The 22,572-nt window shown below is 48.3% G+C and overlaps 1 long non-coding RNA gene across 1 annotated transcript in view; it reads right to left on the bottom strand.

The window, feature by feature from the left end:
- Window positions 1–19,997, bottom strand: part of LOC129213014 (uncharacterized) — a 70,774-nt gene extending 50,777 nt beyond the window's left edge. The window contains exon 1 of the long non-coding RNA XR_008579335.1: window positions 19,927–19,997. This is a non-coding gene — a long non-coding RNA (uncharacterized LOC129213014). The remainder of the gene's footprint in view (window positions 1–19,926) is intronic.
- Window positions 19,998–22,572: the final 2,575 nt, after the last annotated feature.

Genomic DNA, 22,572 nt, shown 5'->3' with positions numbered 1-22,572 from the left:
CCTCTTGCAATGATGCTGCTTTGTAAACCAACCCCTCAGCTGCATTCCAGCAAACGTAGAAAATACCATAACTCGTTAAATATCATTAGAGTGTCATGCATTTTTTCTTTATTTTTATAGTGCCTTCCCGAGCAATTCGTTTCTATAAAACCAAAAACTTCCCATTCGTGCGCAGCATAAGAAGTCAGTGACTGCAAGCACAAGCGCTGTCGAGCCCTTTCACGCACGTCCCACCGAGACTTTTCAGCCAAGGCTTTGGTTTTCTGCAGAGAACAGGACTCCTGCGTGCTGCAAGGAGCGCGGAGGAAGCAAGTAACACGTTGGGTGTCGGTAGAAGACAGGCTGGTGCGGCAGCTCTTGGCCAGGTCTGAATGAAATAACTTTCCCTTCATCTGCCCCCGCTGAAAGCCTGAAGTGCTGCGGGAACGCTGGGGAAAAGCCTGGCACAAACAAGATGTGTCAGCCTATTAAACATATTAGAGAGAAAGGGGAAAAAAAAGGCTCATCTGAAGTGGTCTTCATATGGTCGTATCTAGAGAGATCAGGATCGGTCAGGAACAAAGTGAAGTTAATGGAGATGGTCATCACAGGACAAAGGCTCTCTGCGACAACAAGATGAAAGAGCTAAAAAAAGCCAAACACTCAAATGCCTTTGGTCCGATGAGCAGGGAGAGAGATCTGTGCAACACAGATCTAGTTACTAATTTTATTAAATTCATTGTCTGGCGACAGATTCACATCCCAGTACAGGTGAGTCCACAAAGCAGCGCTCACGGATGGGTTTGGAGGGAAGTTCTCTGCCTTTAGGAGTTCTAGTTAGAACCACCCTGGTTTTATAAGATAAAATGTTCCAATCGTAGCACTATAACACACTATAAAAGCCCATTAATAGAGATGGAATCATCTGAATACTCATTGTGAACCTCTTAATTGAAATATGAGTGCACAACAGCTAAGGAAACATCATGTTTTCCTTGAATGTGTTTAACTCACAGCAAAATATTTAACGTCTGCTCTGCCCGCTCCTAACATCGTTCAGTTTTACCTGCCGCAGTCCTGACTTAAAACCAACTCTGACCCTCAGCTCCCCAGACTTCATAACATCCCAACGACAATAAACGCTCTGCAGCTGTCACCACCGTGCGGAAAATAAGCTTTTTGCAACTGGTACTGGGGAGGTTGTCCAATTAATTTTTTCAGACCCGAACAGCACTGGAAAAGAAGTGACATCTCAGAGATCTGCCAGTTTACTGTGCTTGAAGAGTCAGTGCAGGTCAAGTAAAAGCAAAGTAACAAGTGCCTAAATATTTACGTGCAGCATGGTTTTGAGGGATTTTCCCGAATGCTTTGAAGTTCTCAGACTGACAAATTTGAATAGTTTTTGTGCCTCAGCCCATATATTCCACAACCGTATAATGAACCAGTGTTAGATGCTGCCATCAGCATAAGATTGAGGAAACAAAACCGCCTAGGAGAGAAAATGAGGAAAAATCCACATTGTTCTGCTTTCCCTCCTAGCCACCCTCCCCTACGCCCCCCCCCCCCGAAGGGTGCGGGAGCTCAGGCTCAGCACACCGCGGTGACCCCCTCTGCGAGACGGGACATGGGACATCAGCCCTGCTGCCCCCCCGCGCAGTGGGGTGCCAGGGTCACCCCGGCTCACACAGCCGCCTTTGAAGGAAAGGCCAAATCCTGCCTTTTCATCCTGGCGCGGCCCCGGCGAGCGCCTGCGCTGTGCCTTTGAGCCTCCCGACGGCTCTTCCCGGGTGTTGGGGGAAGGGGTAAAAAGCACCAAGCTTTAGACAGGGATTGAGGCATGAAATTTGCTGGTTGGGTTCTTACCACTCAGAGCCATCCCAGGCAGCTTGCAGGAACAGGATGTATATATATTGATGAATATATTTAGATATTAAAAGCCACGAGGCATACCTTAGCTGCAGAATAAGCAGCCTTTTTCACGGGGCTTTTTCCCCCTCTTCTCCAGAGAGGTGTTGAAACTATTGGTCATGAATATTGGTCACAGACTGGACCAGAGGGTCTTCAGCTGATCCTGGCTTCTTCTGGTCGTGCGCTCCCCAGCGCTGGGGCATGGGCAGTGAGCGTGGTCCTGGGTGGAACGGTTGCGCGTCCGCCTTGCGAGCGGAGTCAGAGCAGACAGCTTCCACTTAGCGGAGGAGGGAGGAGAAGAGCCAGTGCTTCCAGTCCACGTTCACTGGTGAAATGGCGCTCGGGAAGGTGCACGTCACCGGTGGCTGTAGCTGCTGGTGGGTTGGGTCATCCCCAGGGCCAGCTTCTCACCAAGATCACGAGCTGGGAGCTGCGAGGTAGTGATGAACAACGTGACAGACTGGAGCCCCCCAAGCGGGGACACCAACGTTCACACTTGGCCCCGAGGCTGCCGAGCCGAGGGCAGAGCAGCCCAGCGATCGTGGCTGGCCCCAAGCTGTGGCTGTGACCAGTGATGGGTCAGTAGAACGGTGATGTTCACGGGCAGTGAACTAAACCCAGCTCAAAAACAGCACCGGAAAAGAGAGATGGTTGTTCTATCCAAAATGTTTCTTTAAATTAATTTTACAGGGAATATTTTACTTACATTTTTCTTCTGTTGCTTGACACTCATAGCATGCAATAGCCCACAATAAATTATTATTTTATTTCCCCTTTAGTGGAGCAGAAAGGACAAAAATTACTGCGTTATTTGCTCGCGTAAGTAAAAAAAATCCACAGGAACAAAGAAATACCTATTAAATTTGTGTTGTAAGAAGTCACCTGATGCCAAACAGCCAAGGTCCTACTGGCTCTTGGCTGACGACCACACACCAGTCCAACGGCAGAGGTGGCAAGTCAGCGGCATCGCCTCCAGAGCCGTCAGACCCCGCGAGGGGGCAGAAACAGGGGAGATGCCAGGAGGAAACAGAGACTGCGAGTACGTGCGCATTTAACAGCGTCTGGTTATTGTCAGCAACGGCAGCACTGAACACAGCCAGCTTCTGTGGAGCCGATGTCAACACTCGAGGCACCGTTTGGTTTTTTTAAAATGTCAGTTATCAGCCCCAGTTTGACTGCTTCTGACATGGCACGACAAGAGTGCTGTTGATTTGCCAACCACTTTCTCTTTATCAGATGAGGAGGGGGGTCGTATTATGAGGCTCAGAAGTAACCCCCTTTACTCCTGACTGCACGCTTCAGAAGATGAGAGGCTCTGCGCGGGGAGGGCATCTTCCTCCTCCTGTTCCGATGCAGCTCCAGCTGCAAGCTGAGTGCAGCGCTGCCGGCTGGGCTGCAGACAGCTTTGAAAGGTCCGTCCTCAGATAGACAAGCGTCTCTGATCTAAACCACGTGAACAATTAAGTGATCCTGTGCGCTCAACATAAGAATCTCTGACAAATATATTGTGTTCGATGACAGCCGAGTGCTCTCCAAGGCAGAGCTCAGGAGCAAACCCGAAAGTTAAAATAAACGTACGTCAGAAACTATATCCCCTCGCCTAGGTGAAGGGGTGAAAGCGGTGTGTTGCGCTCCGGTTCCTGTAGTGCACTTCAGGCGCTGGATGGCCCTTAGTCGTAAGAGAAGAGCCGTGAAGGGAGCGGAGCAGCACGATGCGCCGTGGGCACTGCCCTTCCGTACAGCCAGCCTTGCCAAATTTCTTTTGTAACTCGTTGCAGTTGGACCAGTAAGCGTGGCTACTGCTTTTGTAAAATCAGAAATCAGAGTAATTTAAAGCTAGTGACAAAATTGATGAACCCATTTTATTTCTTTTCAACTGTCGGACTTCTCAGCTGGCGTCTTGTTCTGCGAGGGGCATGAGATGCAATCTATGAGAGCCTTGGCCGGCCTCCGTGAAGGACACGTAGGGAAGGGGGCACGAATGCCGATGCCCTGACGCAGGGACCAGTTTTCTCAGCTCCACGGGCGAGTTCAGTGCTTGGGCCTCTCTGGAGGCCTGGGACTGCTGACCTTGGGGTATTCCGGGGGGTGCATTTGTGAAACTAATACAAGTAGCAAGTTTGACAACCACCCTCTGCTGCAGCTTGCAAGCCATCACCCTGCTTCAGAGCACAGGATGGAAGAAAACAGACCGTCCATACCCAGTGAAAACTGAGGGAAACCCAGAACCAACCCATGCAGAATTGAAGTGGGATGTTTCTATCGCTACAGAGCAGGATGAAGAGCACCCGGTTTTAGACAATCTGCGTTGTCTTGCACTTGTCAGCACAGGTTTGTGCCAGTATCAGGACAAACAAAAGGGTACCAACATGAACGTGAAAGAGGGACAAAAGAAAAACAAAGGCTAGGCTTCGGCAAGGAGAGATGCTGACAAGCAGACAGAAAACAGGACAGTTTGAGGTCACACGCTGATTTATATTCAGAACCAGCTTCCAGTTTCAGCCTCAGGATCAACTGTTATTTTTCCCACCTATTATCTTCTTGAATGTCCTTGCACCAAGAGGAAGCGACCGCGATTCACGTCTGTCCTTGGATACGTTGCCGAGGACCGAGGGGCTACAGCCCTGCCGAGGCTGCATCGGGGGGTGGCACCACCACCCCAAGCACATCTCCGTGGAGCCCTGCATGCTCCCAAAGCGACTCCCTGTGCCTCCGACAGCATCCCGAAAGCAGCACGATGACCGAGCAGAAGCGTTTCATTCATCAGTAAAATTGAGGACACTGAGCAAAATATATCCCTGGAAAAAACCAACCCTTAGATTTAAGTAAACGTCATAATAAAATGGATGTACTCAACAGCATTTTCAAGAGTTTCAAGCAGGCAAAACATTGAAGTGCTTGAAATAGTTTTCTCTTTATCCTGCTGGCGTTAGTCAGTAACAGCTCGCTCGGACAAACTTCTCATGGGGACAAGGGCGGAGGAGTCTGGGGCAGACAGGTGAGATTTTAAGGAAGAGTTCAGCCTCATAGCAGAGGTAAGCAACTGAAAGCCAGGATGAAACCACCATCATTGGGGTCCTCATTATACCCCATCTCACTGCTTACCATCCACCTCCATCCCCGGAGGGGTTTTAATTAGCAGGACATCTCAGCATCCTGACGACCTGGCACTTGCCTGGGATGGAGGAGAAGCACCCAGCAGCCATCAGCATTTGTTGCTGCATTAGAGAGCAGATGCTAAAACCGCCACTCGAGAAAAATTATGCTTTTTTTTTTTTTTTTTTAAACCCATCGTTTACTCTTAGTCCTGTTACCTTCTGAGTTTCTGTATGGAGATCTAAAACATGCTAAGATATAAACATGCATTTTGAAACAAAATGAACTGGGTAGAAAATAATTGCTATTTGTGAACATGCTGGGCATTAATTAGAGAGCCTCGTTCTTCATGTATGAAGAAACAAACATTTTAGGAAAGTGACTGTATTGATCAGACTAAGAAAAAACAACCTAAAATTACTGGTCTACAGAAAGGCATATGGGCTGAAACGTGGTCCAAAACTAAAGATGGAGTCGGCAACACAACCTGTATTTCCTGACCAGGAAGACAAGCTGTGCAAAGGAACTGGGATTTGTAAGACTGATGTATAGCAGAGAGGTAGGGGGAGTGAAAAATGGAAAAAGAAAAAGCAAAAGAAAATGAGCTTCGAGTGGAAAAAAAACATCTCAGCTGGAGAGAGCCTTTGCAGCCCTGCCCAGGGAAGATGTGGCAGAGCAAAAGGGTTGGTTTCCAGAAACTTCAGACAACCAGATTAAAGTCCACAAGTTGAAGCAAGGCCTTTCACTGACACCTATACATCCTTCGCATAGGAAGATAGCGGACATCTAATTTGGGCCAGAAAGCAGGCTGATGGAGAAACATTTTTTTAAGTGGGACTGAAAATGATGCCCTGGATAATGATTCAAATAAATCCCATTAAAGTCAGCTCACTCGATAGCTGCTGCAGCAGCAAACCGCTGGCAGAGGGTGCATCAGCGCCGGCAAAGCCACGGGTGACCAGGCTGAGGGGACACCGCCGGGCAGGTCACCCCAAGTACCTCACCCTGCTCCGTATCCTGCGATCGACGTTTCAGTTACTCCTACGGCAGCACGCTGCTGAAACGCAAACCAAGTGACATGTTTTAAAATAGATTTCTAAGAGAACTGCATGTATTACTACCAGTGCAGCGGGGGGGGGAGAAAAAAGAAAAAAAAGAAAGACTCAAATGAGAAATTAATGGGATATAGTAATACTATGATCCGATTGAAAACGTCTCTGTGTTTCTGCTAACAATTAACGGTCTATCCTGAAACACTCAGGCTCTCCTCTGTATCTGAGATCTCACGGCTGCAGTTCTCTTGCCTCAGTTTTTGCCATCTTTTAAAGGGGTGTGGGAAAGCAAAAACCTAAGTGGTTTAATACTGCAATGTCCTAGAGTGTTGACCTTAGCATGAGGGTGACAGTCCTGAGAAGATTGCTGAGACCACGAGTGGTGGGGTTGTTATCCAAAACGGTGAAGAACACTGAGCCAGGGAGGAGGTGGCCAGACGGAACCAAGACCTTTCTTCAGTGGGATGGGCAGAGAGCACCTTCACCTTATTTTACAGAAGTGCTGAGAAAACAGAAATTAATAATAAAACACCACAACACGTGTAAGGGTAGGGGAAGAGCAACTTTTCAACCTGCAGTATATGAAGTGTTTGCCAACGTATGGGGGCTGGTCCTTGGCTCGTGGTAAATTGCCGCAGCTACAGAAAAATCTAACGAGTTACGACATACCGTACCAGCTAAATATCATTCTCTGTTGGCAAACATTTCACAAATCCTCATATCTATTGAGGGCTGAAACAAAACTCTTGTTCCACCCCCAGTAAACAGCTTGCTGGAAGCAAAGTTCTTGGAGCCCATGAGATCAGGTTCTCTCAAGCAGTTCTGCCTCCCCCGGACACATTGCATGAGACCGAGCACGTCAGAAGGCAGAGATAAAATAAACTGCTGGAGCTGTGCCGATGGCAGAAACAAAGCTCATTCTGCACTTTAACATATTTTCCTTCCACAGTTCTCCATCCGTATTTTTTTAATGAACTCTGTTAATTCCTAATTACGTCTTCTAAAAGAAATCTCCCTGCCTCCAGCAGCGCTGGGAACAGGCAGGAGTCCACCTGCAACCTGCCCGCTCTCACCTGGTAATTCAGCAGGAGAAAGGAGGTTGCCATTGAACTGCACACAATACCACTTGCCCCACAACACCGACCTCAGAAATAAAACACTAGAATTTGAAAGTTATAGAAACTTGAATTACAAGTATTGAAATTGTACATGTCCCTTCAGGTTGTCTCCCTTTAAAAAGCCGCCCGAAAGAGCTATCAAATGCTATCCCATCTTAGCGTACTGCTCAAGAGGACATTTGTATGTGGTGCAGGAAAGGAATAATTGCTTTCCTCTGTAAAGACTCTGGGTGGTCTCTCAATAATGTATGACTTCTCCTTGACTAGCCAGCAAATACAAGCTGAAACCTCCTTCTGGCAGATACACACGAGGTACGGCCAGGGCTGAGTCACCGTTGTACTTGTCATACCCAGCGACCGCTCCATTTAGCTTCAGCCGAGACGGGAAATGCATTGCAATAAGAAACTTCTCTAAACCGAGCACGACCGTGCTCTGCAAGGCAGCTACGGGCAGATGGCACCACCAGCATCTCACCAACAGTATCCTTTCCCCAGTCACTCCGACCCAGATCCGCTGACTTCAGTGGCACGCTGCCACCACTTTCGTTCCTGTCGGACCTTCGGAGAGGACTCGCCGAGCGTTGGATCCTCCGACTGCAATGCAACGATTTGTTAAGTCCCACAAGGTTACACCAGCCCCCAAAGACAGAAGTGCTGCACAAGTGCCATTACAGGGAATAAGCTGAAAACAGGAACTTTACAATTCTTCACTTGCACATCTGTGTCACATGAACATGGCATAGCTTGAGGATTTGAAAGAGGAGAATTGCATCCCAGTGCAGACCGAGTCAGCGGGGCAGGCAGAAAGGACAAAACCAGATTTTTACCAGCATGGAAAGCGATGGCAAGAACATGGGATCCCGTATCACGATTTATTCTGCTGCCCATTTATAGCAGAATGACGCACAGAACATTTTCCTACCACAACCCACCGGTACAAATCCTTTGCCTGCAGGCAGCAGGCTGTCTGTTCGCACTGACGAGGGTTTGTGCAAGGCGGGACTGATGAGCAGGCTGTGCTCAGGGAACCGCAGCCCTCGCGAGGGCAGAGCAAGAGTCCTTAGCTTGCAGCACGAGTACCCAATCCCTTCACCGGGCACTCGGTCGCAGTGGTACCCTGCGGGGAAGGGGTCCTGTTGGAGGGGAACACTGATCCATTTGGGCAGCCACCGCGTTACGCAGCACTTACGGCTTTGTAGGGCTGTTTACTCAGCACCATTGTGTGGCACAAGGGAAAAAAGCCTGCAAAGATTTAAGGCCGGCAAACAAACCCTGTTCCCTCCCCAGCTTCGCAGTTTCTGGAGGCTTATGAGTTGTAGGTAGCAGAAATACTGAAACCCACATCCACAATCTCTGCGCCCAGCTCTGCCCCTGAGATTTTTGCAGCCAGTTTTACTTCTGCGGCCAGCGTCAGGGAGGGGAGCTCTGCAGGAGTCCTGGGAGACGGGACCCGGCCGGCCGGCGGCACCCGGCATCCACGCCACGGAAGCTTCACTGCTCCCCGTGTCGGCACGGTCCGTCAGAGCCCACCCGGCTGAGCCGCAGCTTACCTCTGCCACGAGTGTTTTGGTTCCGGGCTGCAAAGCAAAACTCGGGAGGCAAAGACGAGCGCGTGGTCGAGCCCAAGCACGGCAGCGTGCTCTGGTCAAACAGGGAGCAGTGACCCCTCAGCTGGCCGCGGATTAAGCAGCAGGTGGATCAGAGCAAGCAGCTTCCTTCCACAGGGCACAGGCATATATATAAAGATATATATATATTTATATATCTGTAGATATGTGGATATATATTTATATAAAAACAGGCACTTATGCAAGGAGAGCGTTTGCCATGATTCATAAAGGGAACCGGAGGTAACGAGCACACAGCTTGTAGCTGGAGACCCTGGAAAGACGAGGAAACAGAACTAGAGAGAAGAAAATTCATTTGCCTTAGAGTGGGCTGGTATCACCGGGATCATTTCCCTCGTCACATCATTATATTCAGATAGCAAAATAATCATGTCATTGCTCAAGAAAAAAAGGTTTGAAAAATACAGAGGTGAAAGTCAACCAAAAAGAGATCTGAGCCAGCGGAGTTGTTTAACAACTCAGAAAGGGAAATGACACAACAGAGTTGCAAGGAGAACTATGGTTTTATTCAATGGTAACCAGCTGCGTAAAAGGAAAACAGACGGTTAATTGGAGTGGAAAACTGCACAGGAAAAGCACCGGCTCAAGACCCACCGGGGGTGAGCCCAGGGCCTGCACCGTCTGCACCCAGAGCAGAATATGCTCCACGTCCTCAGACTGTGGAAGTTAGTAGTTAGACTGAGCTATTGTTTCAGGGAATTTTCAACTCATTAGCATTCTTGGTGCTTACACGCAAAGGGATTGCTTTGAAGGTATGCAAAAACCCTGTTTAGGCTTTCCAGAATACCGAAATGGTTGGTCTTCAGAAAATTAATTGTACTTGGATAGTTCTGTGAACCTTGACCCTTTACAAAATTACAATAAAATTGATTTCAAAATGAAACAATTTCACATTACTTGACTACTTCAGATGAAGTCAAAATTACTATTTTTTTTTCAGCGAGGTTTTCAGGAATTGTCTTTAATGAAGCAAACTTCTAAACACGAGAAGCTTTAAAGCTCCCAGCTAAATTGAGGCTTTTATGGAAAACGGGAGCCTCAAAAATAATTGTCTACTTCTAAGAATGTGACTATTCACACATCACTGTTTCTCTACACACCGCTATGATTTTCCCGTTACAGAAATACAGAAAACCATTAATGTCATCGTTGCTACGAGCAGATTTGCAAAGAAGCAGGGATAACAGCTGCCTGGGAAGCGCTGCCCGCACTGCAAGAGTCAAGGAGATGAAACGTGCTGTTGTCAAGACAGAGGAGTCGTGCGAGTACTTTTCCATATGTAACACAGCGTTTGGGTTTTCCACGGACAGCTTTTTCCTGTGCTCACAGAACACGAGTTTGCCTCTCCGGCGATTGTAACGCCTGGGCCGGCGGCAGCTTTGTGCCGAGGGTAAAGCTGTCCTTGCCCGCCAGCCAGGCGCCGAGTTACCGGGGCTGGCACATCAGGGACCGCGGGCACCGAGAGACGGACAACATCCGTCAGACACCCGTGTCCTCAGGTAATCCACTGCAAGTCAGAAGCAGAAACAAGGGCGGCTCGGAAGAGGGATGACGACGGGCACTGCCGAAACAGGTTGTGCGGGCCAGGAGGCTGCCGGGCAGCTCTTACCTCGTGTTACCCGTACAGACACACCACCCGCAGTAATGAATTGCAGCAGGAGGCAAATTGGAAGAAAGCGCCCACAGACCACAAATGTAAAAATACGGCGCTTGCTCTTAGCAGGCGCAGAGAGTAACCCTGTAAGAGATAAATGATCCGATGTGGGGAAGCTGAAGAGAACGAAACGAAGGAGGTAAATCTCTGAGCTTTGATAATTACCAAAGGACTGACCACCTAGAAGAGAAGCAGCAAGGCACTAAGAAGTCCTACCTGCTGTCAGTGGCAATTAACACCAAAGAGCACTTTGTGGTGCTTCTTCAGGATTCGAACGGAATCCATTCCTTTTGCGGGGTTTAACAAACTAACAATACCTGTGAGGAATCTTTCTACACGCTGCCTGTGACAGGGCGCTCCCGTTGTTCAACCTGTGATTTATCGGGAGCTCGGAGGGCGATCATTAGACCACCACAGGAAGCAGAAGACTTTCTGAGGGCTAATGATCATTGCGAAACCTTCCCAGAGGGTGCACAAAAGGTAATTTATCATCATTTGCTTCTGTAATGTTGATGTATTGAGCAATATTCTTATTGTTCAGTGGTCCCTCAAACCTTCCTGGGCAGCGTGGAGGTGGATGAAGCTGTGAGATGCAGGAGACGGGCTAGGCAACCGCAAGGTCACTCTTCAAGCACACCTTTTGCACACTTATGTGTGTACCTACCATATTCTCACCCAAGGAGCCTGGGAAAAACATGCTCGAGTCAGTGAACCAACACCAGGGTCCTTGGTGTCCGATGGAGAAGTTGTCCTGGCCTGAGTGCAGAGCGGTCAGGTACTGCGGGGAAACGCGTTGCTGCAGCATCTGTTCAATTTAAACCAAAGCCGATCAAAACGTTTATTTACATCATGTTTCCAACCGGTGTTGGCAGGCAGGAAATCCAGGCAAACATCACCAAATTCACACAGCACCCCCAAACACGACAGGTAGTCCTAAAACCCACAGGAGAACTAGGAACAGCACGGCACCAGGTGGATTTTCTGAACAGCAACATTTTTTCTTACTAAACTCTCAGATGTGTTTTGTTTTTTCCCAGCATGGCAGAATAATGTCTGTTCTCTGAAATTTGTATTATTTGCTTGACTGAAAAACAAAAATATCCACTTTAAATTGAAAAGCGCCAGGTTTTGCATACATGATCTGGGACTAGCTCTTGCTGACTATGTGAAAGGAAATACGGTACCTAATTTTCAGATGCTTTTGAAAACCTCACCACAATTCCTTTTTATCTCTGATAAAAGACGCTTTGAAAGTCAGATACAATGTTTGTTTTTTAAACAAAGCCAATGCAGATTTAGTGATAGAGCCTATCTTTCCTTACATTCTTGATCTTAAGATTAAAATGCTAACAGGTATTGCGACTGTCAGTTTGTTTCCCAAAATTTATCCTTATCTTTTCCTTTACACAGTAATGCATTTATCACTTTTTCCTCTTTCACAAGAGTGTCAGCACTCGTGTACTAACACCTTTCTGGTACTTTGTCAGGTACTCAGCCAGTGAGGTTATCTGGGAGTATTCTGGAGGCAGCAAACACAAGAGGAAGCATGCGGCACTCTGTTTGGAGAAGCAATGCGGTCTCATCACTGCCGAGATCCCAGAAAACGCATCTCAGATGCAAACTGGTTTCCTGAAACCGGGGGCGGGGGGGATAACAGTCATTTCTAAGGAAATAAGGTGACAACATACTAACTGTGAGCAAACTGGTCACCACTGGCAGGATTGGTCGTCAGTCGTACTGACTAGGTGCTCGTACCTTGGACGAGCGCGTGCTGTCCATTACATCGGTTTTGTTCGGCAGCTTGACCTGCTGTACTGCAAAATCCGTCGGCATCGCTTCTGAGGTGCAGGGCTTCTGCCCCCCGCTCTGGAAGCCAAGACGTGGGAACCAAGACATGGGTTGTGCCTACACGGGAGAGCACGAGACCCACTCCGGAGTCTGCAGCGCTGAAGGAGCACACATGAGAGCCACCCCAACACGCCACGGTGGGTCGAGCACACGAGTTAATCCCAGTTGTGGTCACTCCCCAAATACTACAGTGGAGCATGATCAGTAACATCCGCAAAACTCAGGAACTTTTAAACCAGAGGTGATTTGCATAAAAGCTACTGGGAGGTGTCCTGATTTCAGCAAGACCGGGGCTGGACACTGACCCGCAGCCCCACTCGCCTCCGGCGCGGCTGAAGACCAAACTGACGGCGCAGGGCCCAAAGGGGCTCAGGCAGCGAGCGCTTCAGCGACAGAGGTGTGGGCAGCACAGCAGCCGACGAGCCCGACCCACCTACGGCACCTCCAGCCCCGGTGTGCCCTGGCCCCCTCCAGAGCTCGGCACCCCGTGGCCCTTCGGAGCAGCCTGCAGCCCCCCCCGCAGGGCAGCCCCCCATCCCGCTGCCGTGACGGCGCCAGCGCAGCCACCCCCGCCTCAGCCCAAAAGCACAGCATCGAACGACTGCCGTTCCAGTAGTACCCAGACGTGTGCTAAGCACGTGAAATTTAAATAAATGAACAAATCAATGTTCACTGAGCTGCTAACAGTTATTCATACGAATGGTGTTTGAGTGGCACTCCTTCAGCTATTTAGCCACTTGCTGCATGTGCCAAAGAAGTTATTGAGTAACTGACTTTGTGCTGTGATGCATCTTGATGCTGATGCTTTGTCATTTCCTGGCAATGGCAACCGTTTGCTGCTTTTCTTGCCATTGCTACTTTTCTTGCAAACTCTGACAGTCATTTTCTTCCATTGCTATTTGTCTCTAGCACAGTCTCCTGCAATGCCGGAGTTTATGAGCTGGAATTAATGGCAAGTGTGGCTTTTGGCTAAGCCTGCTTAGTGTACCCATGAAACCTACAGTCATTTTTTCTGTAGAGCAGGAATCGTACTGTCCCAAGCCTTGTCCCCAGTCAAGTATCTGTTAGTGCATAGCGTAAGCACTAGCACCTTCGCTTGCTTTGCTCCTGCTTCCCCTACATAAGGGCTCAGTAGATTTCTTATGCGGCCACATGGCTGAAATTCTTAGTGTCTATCCATTTTTTTTTCTTCCTTTTTTAAAATCAAGTTAAAAAGCAGCAACCAGACCTCTTATTAGCTGTATGGCTGGATTCATCTAGACTGCAATTTCTACTTTCATTTTTTTTTCCCCTGGGGGTGTGTTAATTGGCTCCCAAATGGAGGAAAGAAAGAATAAGGCACTGGGGCGACATCTCAATGCAGAAGCAAGAAAAGTCAGGTTTAGGGTGGCTTTTAACTTTATGAATGGGCAAAGTAACCGGAATCCCCGTGAGAGCTGTGCACAGACTTCATAACCCAGGACACTTGTTCCTAGTCCTGGCCCCCATCATAAAGGGGTCCTTAAGGGTAAGGAAAGTAGGGATGGTAAAACAGGGAATCACCTATTCCTCCCAGCCCTCCAGGTCATCTTTCCCAATCTAAAAACGCATAGGTCATCTTCACTAAACCAGTAAGCGTATAGGATGAATAGGATCATCTCCTATTCAAGCCTTCTCCATCACAATTTCTCTCCTGTCCTTGCTTTCATTAGTATAATCTCAGAACACATGCAGTAATACTTAAATTCATGAGTTACTTTCTTGTCTGGGCAGCTGAAGGAAAGGATGGCCATGGGCCACTTGCTCACTTATTGCATATCCTGAAGGTGGTCAGATATCACAGGATGATTGCATCATAACTACCTAAAGAAAATAGGATAAACAAGCATCTCTGCTGCAACAACAATTAGCTGGTGCACTGGCCACTAAAGTCTAAGTAAAGGTGATACGAATGCTTATCTGCAAAATCCAGGTTTCTAATAATGATAATGACCTTTCATGCAGTATTTTGTGATAGTTACTGAGCAGCTGGAAGAATAATCCTTGTTCGGTTTGTATTAATTGCTGTAAAAGGCATTCCTCGTTAACCATTTTTGCTTCAACAACACATGCAAAGCTACTCAGAGCTGTGTTTGCTCTGAACAGAGTTCAATCATAATTACTCTGCGTGCATTCCTTATTTTCACGCAGACAAAGGAATGGGAGGGCTAGTGCTCTTCAACATAGTTCATAAGTAGAGTGTTTGCCACTTGGTGTACCTTCCCAGCAATTCGCAAGGTTGCTCAAATAAAACAGCAATGCTTACTGCGCAAGAAAGCTTTGCTTCCTGGTGTGATGTTGCTACTTCAGGAGGAAAACAGAGAGAGGAAGACATCAAACATATGAAACCAAAGGCCATGTCATTATTGTGCAGCATAAAACATCCCCAGACAGCACAGTGTATAATCCCTATTTCGGAAATGGATTATCTGAACACATTCCAACATTACCCAGCCCGTGCTCCATTAGTCCCATATGGTAAATGGCTAACTACGCTCTGGTACCTGGTAAGGCATTTACACAGCCTAAGTAGCGCTTCTGATCACTTTATAAACGGCTTTCACTTTAATAGGTTTCATTACGCCTTAACTGTCCTGCGTTCCACATGGTAACTCACTGCTCTGCCACCCAGTTGTGCTGTTTGAGGATAATTAATGTCCCTGGACAAAGGCAATATAAACCACAAATACTTATTACTAGTTCCGGTTTTTTGGGAGAAGTGACAGAAGAAAACAAGCTCCCAAACTCCTCTTCATTTTGCATCTTTATGCTATCATAAAAAGCCATTTTTCCTTGTATTGTTTACTGGTTTACTACCAAGGCCCCCTCAGATTTTATTTCTACATGAATATTAATTCAAGTATCATTTATACTGTGAACAAAATGAGAAAAATATCTCAAGGCTGTTACGAATGCTAGTCTTCCTGGCAGAACTGTCTGGCTCTTTTGAGAATAGTCACATGCTCATTATTCATATATTAACTGGTGCTTTACAAAATAAATACAAAAGCACAGTCCTTGCATAAAAGGATTTCCACCGGACTCTTGGCTCTGTCTTCACTTTCAGCTGGATGACACAACAAACTGATTAACCAGGGATAAGACAGTAGTACTTCCTTTCACTTTTCCCATACCCATTCTCAGTCAGGCTGGTTTGCATTCAGTTCTCTCCACGTACGGAGTCACAGCACAGGGACCGCCACTGCCCACGAGCTAAAGGCACCCTGAATCACTGAGCTCCACGTGGAGGAACGCAAGCCATATGCTCCTCTGCTTTGCTGCTCATCAACATCATTAGCAGCTCACAGGAGCCAGAGAATGGCCAAGGTTGGCAAGGAGCTCTGGAGATCACCTAGTCCAACCCCTCTCCGGGCAACTAGTTTAAGTGTTTGACCACTCTCAGAGTAAAAATAGGTATTTCCTATGTTAGGCACCCTCGCCCAGCTGGCAGCACTATTCCTGATGCAGCCCAGGATGCTGGTGACCTTTTCACAGCAAGAGCACATGGCTGGTTCATGTTCAACTTGGTGTCGACCAGGATGCCCAGGTCTTTCTGCAAAGCTGCTTCCCAGCTGGTCAGCCCAAGCACGTGCTGGTGCACAGGGTTATTCTTTCCGAGGTGCAGAGCCCAGCATTCCACTTCACTGAGCTTCACAAAGTCCCTGTTTTCCCATTTCTCCAGCCTGTCCATGTCCCCCTCAAACAGCAGCACAGCCATCTCGTCTATCAGCTACTCCCCACAGTGTGTTATCTGCAAGCTGGCTGAGGGTACACTGTCCCATCATCCAGGTCAATAATCAAGATGTTAATCAGTAGTGGCTCCAAGCATATCTTACAATCTCTGTTGATGGCAGAACAGAAAGCACAAAGCAAAGTGAGCAAGTTGGGGCAGTGGGGGGAACAACACACAGAACAGATGAAAATTTAATGAATTTTTAGTGTTTAACATAAATGGTCAAGACAAACAGTAGCTCTTACACAGTGCAAGATTCACATATGCTGCCTGAGTTTCACTCAAGAGAAATTTTACTTTAGCTTGGCTAAGAAGTTCGCAGTCTCCAAGGCATCAGCAGCTCGCACCTCACCACACGTCCTCTGCACCCTGTTCACGTATAATTTCATGCCACCAGCTCTGGCTGTGCGATGCTCACTGTTCGTTCCTACACGTACAGTGTGTTATGCTCACAGTGCAGGTTTGGGACTCCACGCACAATCTTCAAGAGGCTGAACCCTGAACGTTAGTGCTTCTGCAAAATTAATGAAGGAAACTCTCTTGAGCAGCTAATTCTTTGCTTTCCTGCTTAGGGCAGTGTTTGCAATTAGCATCTCAAAGCCTTCTGAACAAAACGCTGGGTTTACAAAGCCGTATCCAGAACTGTATGTGACATTTTGCAGTACTGCTGTTTTTCCACTCTCTGGAAAGTTGCCCATTAAGCCTTTCAAATGCCCAAAGCCTCTTCCAATACAAGTGGTAAAAACAGACCTCCAAGAACTTCAGTAGTGCAGTATTTTACCTCTGAAAAATAGCGTATTTTTGCCATAAACCAGACTGTTCTTCCCTTCTCCATCTGTTCTGGTCTCACGGACTATGTTCATGAACTCTAACACTTTGCCAGTGCAAAGGGGGTTCTAAAAACAAAAATTGTTTCCCTTTGCTTCCAAACCCACATGATTATTTTGCAATATCTGCACGTTGAGCCTCAGTAACACAAGCACAGCTCTACAAACACCGAGGGGAAGAGCAGATCAGCCACGTGGTCCTGGGTCCCCACACCTATCCCTTGTTCACAAGGGCCATGTTTTTCCCAAGTTTGGTGATGGTACGTGGATGTTACGTAGGTGAGCAAGCTGAAGCACGTGCCGCTGCGTGGGAACAGGGTGGGCAGGACGCGCAGGGCTGCTGGAAGGAGCTGCTGCCCACGGAGACCTGACGCTCCAGCCCGCAGCCCCACGGAGCGCTTGCAGCAGATGCTGTTAGGGGCACTGCCCCAAGAAAACTTACATTTCTCTTTAAACTTCCTCTGTAGCTTCAGCGACCCAGGGCTTTTTCCACTGCGGGGAGCTGCAAAACACTACTCTGTTCTACTTCGAAGATTTTTACTTGGCCATATGAAAGTTAACCAGTGATAACTGGAAGTGTTGGAGACAGGCGAGGACTAAAGCAAAGGATGCCGCCCGGCCTCTGTGACGCCGTTAACGAGGCGCATCCCTGAGAGAGGAGACAAGATGCCGCCATCAGCCAAACAAAAGAAACCCCAAGATAAGCACAAGAGGAATTCCACTACTGATAAGGAGCTATTGGAACTGTGAGCGAACCACCCTAATCAGCTCTCGAGGAGAAACAGCCCCCGCTCACCTCACCCCCCCGCCGAGCACGCTCAGCAAAGGATGGGATGCTCCAGCTCTGCGCAGGGACGGGACAGAGCAAGGCCAAGAAAGCCACGGGGCACCAAGCCTCATTGTAAAAGTAGGTGCCAAGGTGCCGATGAGGGTTGCCTGCACCCTGTAAATCCTTCCCGTGTGAGCCCCGGGGTGTGCGGGCTCCGTGGGGTGAGCACCCCGATGGGAGCACAGGAGCACACCGGTTACCTGCCCGGAACGTTCTCGGTGCTGTAATCGTCTCTGGCCACCTATAATGGGCGAAGGGCAGTATTTGAAAGTAACCCCTCCCAAATGTAGATACTACACAGTACTCTCTTGGCCCAGCTATAAACAAGGATTAGGAGAGTTTGCCTTGCCTCGAAGGAAGGATCTGCATCGAGCTCCAATGCCAAAAAACTAACATTGAGTGGAGAAACCTGCTAATGGCTTTGTAGCTACAGATGATTTCTGATGTTTATCAAGCTTCTATTCCAAAAACATTCGAAAACCTCCAGCCTCTATTGCATCAGTGCTCACTGCGCTGCCTGCCTGCTGCCTGCCTGCTGCACGGGCTTGTGCTGTCCCTGCCACAGCAGTGGCTTGTTTACGTTCCCTTTGTTTCCCTTTCCTCAGCTCTCCTAATTGTTGCCTTTTCATCTGTTATCCCTGGGCTCACGTTAGTACTCAAGGGCTTATAAAGAGAATAACTGAGAGCTTGCTGCCATTTACTGTGTTTATAGATTGAGGAATTGGGAGAAGAGGAATGGGCAATTTCTCTCTTTGTAACATTTATGCAACAGAAAAGGGTTGAGACAAGGTCAAGAAGGAAACTACTGAAAACTGAATACCCCAAATACAACCTGATGTTCCCTAAAACGATGCTCGGCTGAGCACCGAGGTGAAGGAAAGAGAAGAGAAACAGCTTCTAAAACACACGCTCTGAAGAAAGCCAGAAACCCAGTTCCAGCGCTTGGGTTGTGCTGGAGAGCGGGGCAGCAGCAGGCTGCTGACTAGGCCACGATGTTCGCATAGCCATCGATTACAAATAGCTTAAGAAAACCCAAAATATCTGAATGTCAGGATAACCGACAGTGTGACAAGGAGGATGGTTTACTCTCTAACCAGTGGGGCAGTGTGTGAGCTGGCCACCCTGTTGGGGATCCCCCCACCCCTGTATCGGTGCAGGGAAGACACCACCCAGCTGCTGCTCCGCTCAGCTCGCTCAAGAGCCTAACGCAAGGGATATGCTGCAGTGTCTAAGCGCTGTCAAGCAGCTCTACAGGAGGCATTTTAACACAGAGACGCCTGCAACTACACACAAGAAACACCAGGATTCCGACCCCCTGGCCACGCTGCCTTCTGGCGATCCTTTCTCCACAAATTGGTGCAGACAGCAGCACGGATGCCACCGGCAGCTATTAAACTCTGTGTACGTTAACATGCAGCCTTGGTCACAGCTTGATAGGACTAACTTAACCAAAGCCTTGCACACACGTGCCATCAGCAGAGCATGCTTTCCTAACCCACGGTAACAATTCAAATATTAATAAAGCCTGTGGGTATGAAAGAAAATGAGAACATCTGCAGCAGTACCTCTCCCCGGGATGACAGAAACTCTCCTGAACACCACCAGAGGCACGGCGCTGGTAACGTGCTGTAAAGAGCCTGAGCCGAGCAAGGAGAAAGCAGAGGAGCACTGGTGGATCTGCTGGGCAGTTTGTAGCCAGCCGTGCCATCACCCGCTGACGGACATCACCGTCAGCATCACCACCAGGCCCTGGTGCACCCACGCTGCACACCCACGCACGCAGAGGGCTTAATCCACCTGCCTTAGCTGTACAAGCGGGGTCACTCCACCCTGGAAGCAGCACAGAAACACTGCAGTGGCTGACTTTATCTTGGCTAATTAACTACAGCTCCTGTTCAGGCCTCGCTCAGTTATCTCCTACAACACACAAACATCCTCCAAAGCAACACACAAACATCCTCCAAAGCAAGATTTCTGGATTATTGAACTGGACCAGTTCTACCTCCCAACATCAAACATTGTATTCACTTCTCGCTTTTCATAAGTAATTTTTCTTACAGATTCACCTTGGCTGCCTGCATGTGCTTTCATTATAGGCTGCTGAAGAGTTTGCCGTCAAATCTCTGGTCTTTCTCTTTGACTGTTTTGGATGTGTAAGTATCACCCAGCATATAGGCAAACTTTCACAGCTGCAGTCACAGCAGCTGAGGAGAGAACCCCCTCGGTGCAACCCTACCTGCTCAGCTGCTTTGCAGTTCCCGGCCCAGATCTCCGCGCAGAGCTGCTCAGGCACCGGGCACAGGCTGGGGAGCAAACGGAAGGCGTCGGGTGCTTCAAGCCGTTTAAAGGGTAGCTCTTTGCTTAATAGGCTGGTTCCGGATGGGAGCGATTAGGGAGTGATGGCAGGCGGCGGGTTGAGACGATGATCGGCAGCTGGGAAGGGGCAGCGAGCTGCCCCCGGTGCGGCTGGGGGGGGTAAATGTGTCCGCAGTGCCCGTCCCGCAGTGCCCGTCCCGCAGTGCCCGTCCCGCAGTGCCCGTCCCGCAGTGCCACCGTTTGCTGGGTTTATGGCATGGTTCATAGCAGATGGATTAGAGACAGCCTTATTTGTGTACAAATCCCAGCATTCGTATACAAATACAGCTCCTGGTACAAAGAAAACTACTCCCAAAACACTCGTGTGAAAAACAGCTTAAAAAAAAAAAAAAAAAGCCCTGGGAAATGTTTGCAAACACAACTAGCCAAGGACACAAACATGACTGCACTGGCGACCAGTTGGGATGCAAAGTACTTCTCTGGGCTTTTTTTGCAATGCTCGGCTGATTCTGCTTTCTTTCATTGTGAGGAGCCGAGGAAGGTGCCACCCGCTGATCAAGCCGTGTAGTAAAGCAGCTGGAGTATTTAATCCATCGCAGGAGTTACACACGGCCCTCGGGGGAGGCTGTGTCCTCGTTAGACAATAAATCTCCGTTGGCTAAATTGTCCATGTGCAATTGCTTGTGTGATCAAAAAGAAAGAGGTGTAACTCAAGTAAATCTCAAACTTCATGAGCTATTATTAGCACTTTAATCATCTGTACATTGTAGATTGCAAAAGCCAAATCGTTAGCAAGCCAGTATTTCATGATATATTAATTATTTATTATTTCCATCATTGTTGGTCATCTGAAAGGAAAAACCACAAAGGCAAAATCAGCACAACAAATTCTCTTCCAGCATCCATAAGTGAGCCCACAAGGTTTGCTTCTTGGCTGTAGGTCCCTCTCTCACCGGGACACTAAGATTTGGGAAAGTCTAACTTAGCAAGTGTCCACAATAAATGGAGTGGACCTCAGCGGGAAAGAAATCCCTGCACACCTTGTACAGTAAGATACAGCTGCAAAGGGCCATTATTTCATTTTGCTGGTTACGGAATTGTTTATATCCTTTTTCAGTAAAGTTTAAAAAACAAGCACACCGGTACAGCTCATCATTAAGATTTCTCATTAATCATATTTGGAGGGGTTCAGACACCAGAAGCTGCAGTGTAGGTACTGAACTATACTGCTGAATTGCTCTAAAGCTTCACAGAATAAAACCAAAGCAGTATCTTCTTCCAAAACCCCGGAGAAACACTGCAGGCACACAGCAGAAGTTGAAAAATAAAGCCACATATTCCGTCGGTGTCTGCCGTTTGCATTAGAGTGACACAGCGTGTCCTCTGACGCTGGGAAAACAGGGGAGAAAAGCTGATGGAGCCAGGATGGAGAAAAGCTGATGGAGCCAGGACGGAGGCTGAGGCCATGCTGCGGGGTGCGTGCCCCCAGGTCGGTCACAGACAAGGGAAACGTGTATTCAACAGACCAACACAAACTCAATTCCTTTGCTCTGTCTCCTTTTTGAGGTTGTGCCCCGCTGAAGGCGGCGGGGAGCAGAGCGGGGGCCACGTCCCCCTGAGCCCCACGAGAGCTGCTGCGCACGGAGGGAGCCTCAATGCCGGGCTGCAGCATCTCACCCGTGCTCGGGAGGGGAAACCACGAGCTCCCGGCTCCTTCTAGCTGCGTGCTGAGCCTCATCCTCTGCTGCAAGCTGCTTTGAATTATTTTTACCAGAACTGTGCTGGCTGATTGCTAGTCCAAAGGACAGCTCTTTTATTTTACTTTCTTTAATTGGCAATACAAGTGAGCCTAAGAATATCTCCATTGCTTGGAAACAGAGTGGTTTCCAGCTTGTCTATCATACCCTCCCATCTTAGCTTTCAATAGGGCATTACTGGCCTCTGGAGAGGTGCTGGCGACTGTCTTCTCTTTCTCCAAGTGACCCCAAGTGATTAGAGACACCACGACATTCACTGGGTGGCCATCGAAGGCTGGGAATCTCACCCAAGGCAAAAAAAAAAAAAGAGCTTTGTGGTAGAGAAAAACCTGATCTCTGGATCAGTCGTGATTGGAACAGACAATATGGGCATGGGAGCTGGTGCCACCACCAGAAGCACCCGTCCACGGTCTGTGTGACCCCCCAGCCGTTCAGCCGAGCGTGCGGCACCGCAGTCAGGCGAGGGGCCACGGGGGGATCCCTCCTCCAGTGCCGCGCCAGGGCGGGTCTGAGAAACCTTTAAGAGCAGAGGACATGAGCATTACATGTTCTGGATAAAACCAGCATGAAATGGTGTAAGAGAAAATCCTGCTCGCCGCTCTCTGTAACTGCAGAAATTTTCCCATATGGAAATTTTTCCTCCTGTATCCACTCACAAAGCTTTCTCCCTTTGCCACAGAAAAAGTCACATCGAGCTCTGATTGTACCTACCATCAAAAAAGGAAAGAAGGGGTTGAGATAGGGCTGCTGGCATCTGGCCACAGATATTAATCTTTCAAAATAACAATTTTTATTTGGCACAGCATCGT

The sequence above is a fragment of the Grus americana genome, chromosome 14 (genome assembly GCF_028858705.1).
Source record: "Grus americana isolate bGruAme1 chromosome 14, bGruAme1.mat, whole genome shotgun sequence".
Classification (NCBI taxonomy): Eukaryota; Metazoa; Chordata; class Aves; order Gruiformes; family Gruidae; genus Grus; species Grus americana.
This window is presented reverse-complemented; position numbering and strand designations above follow the sequence as displayed.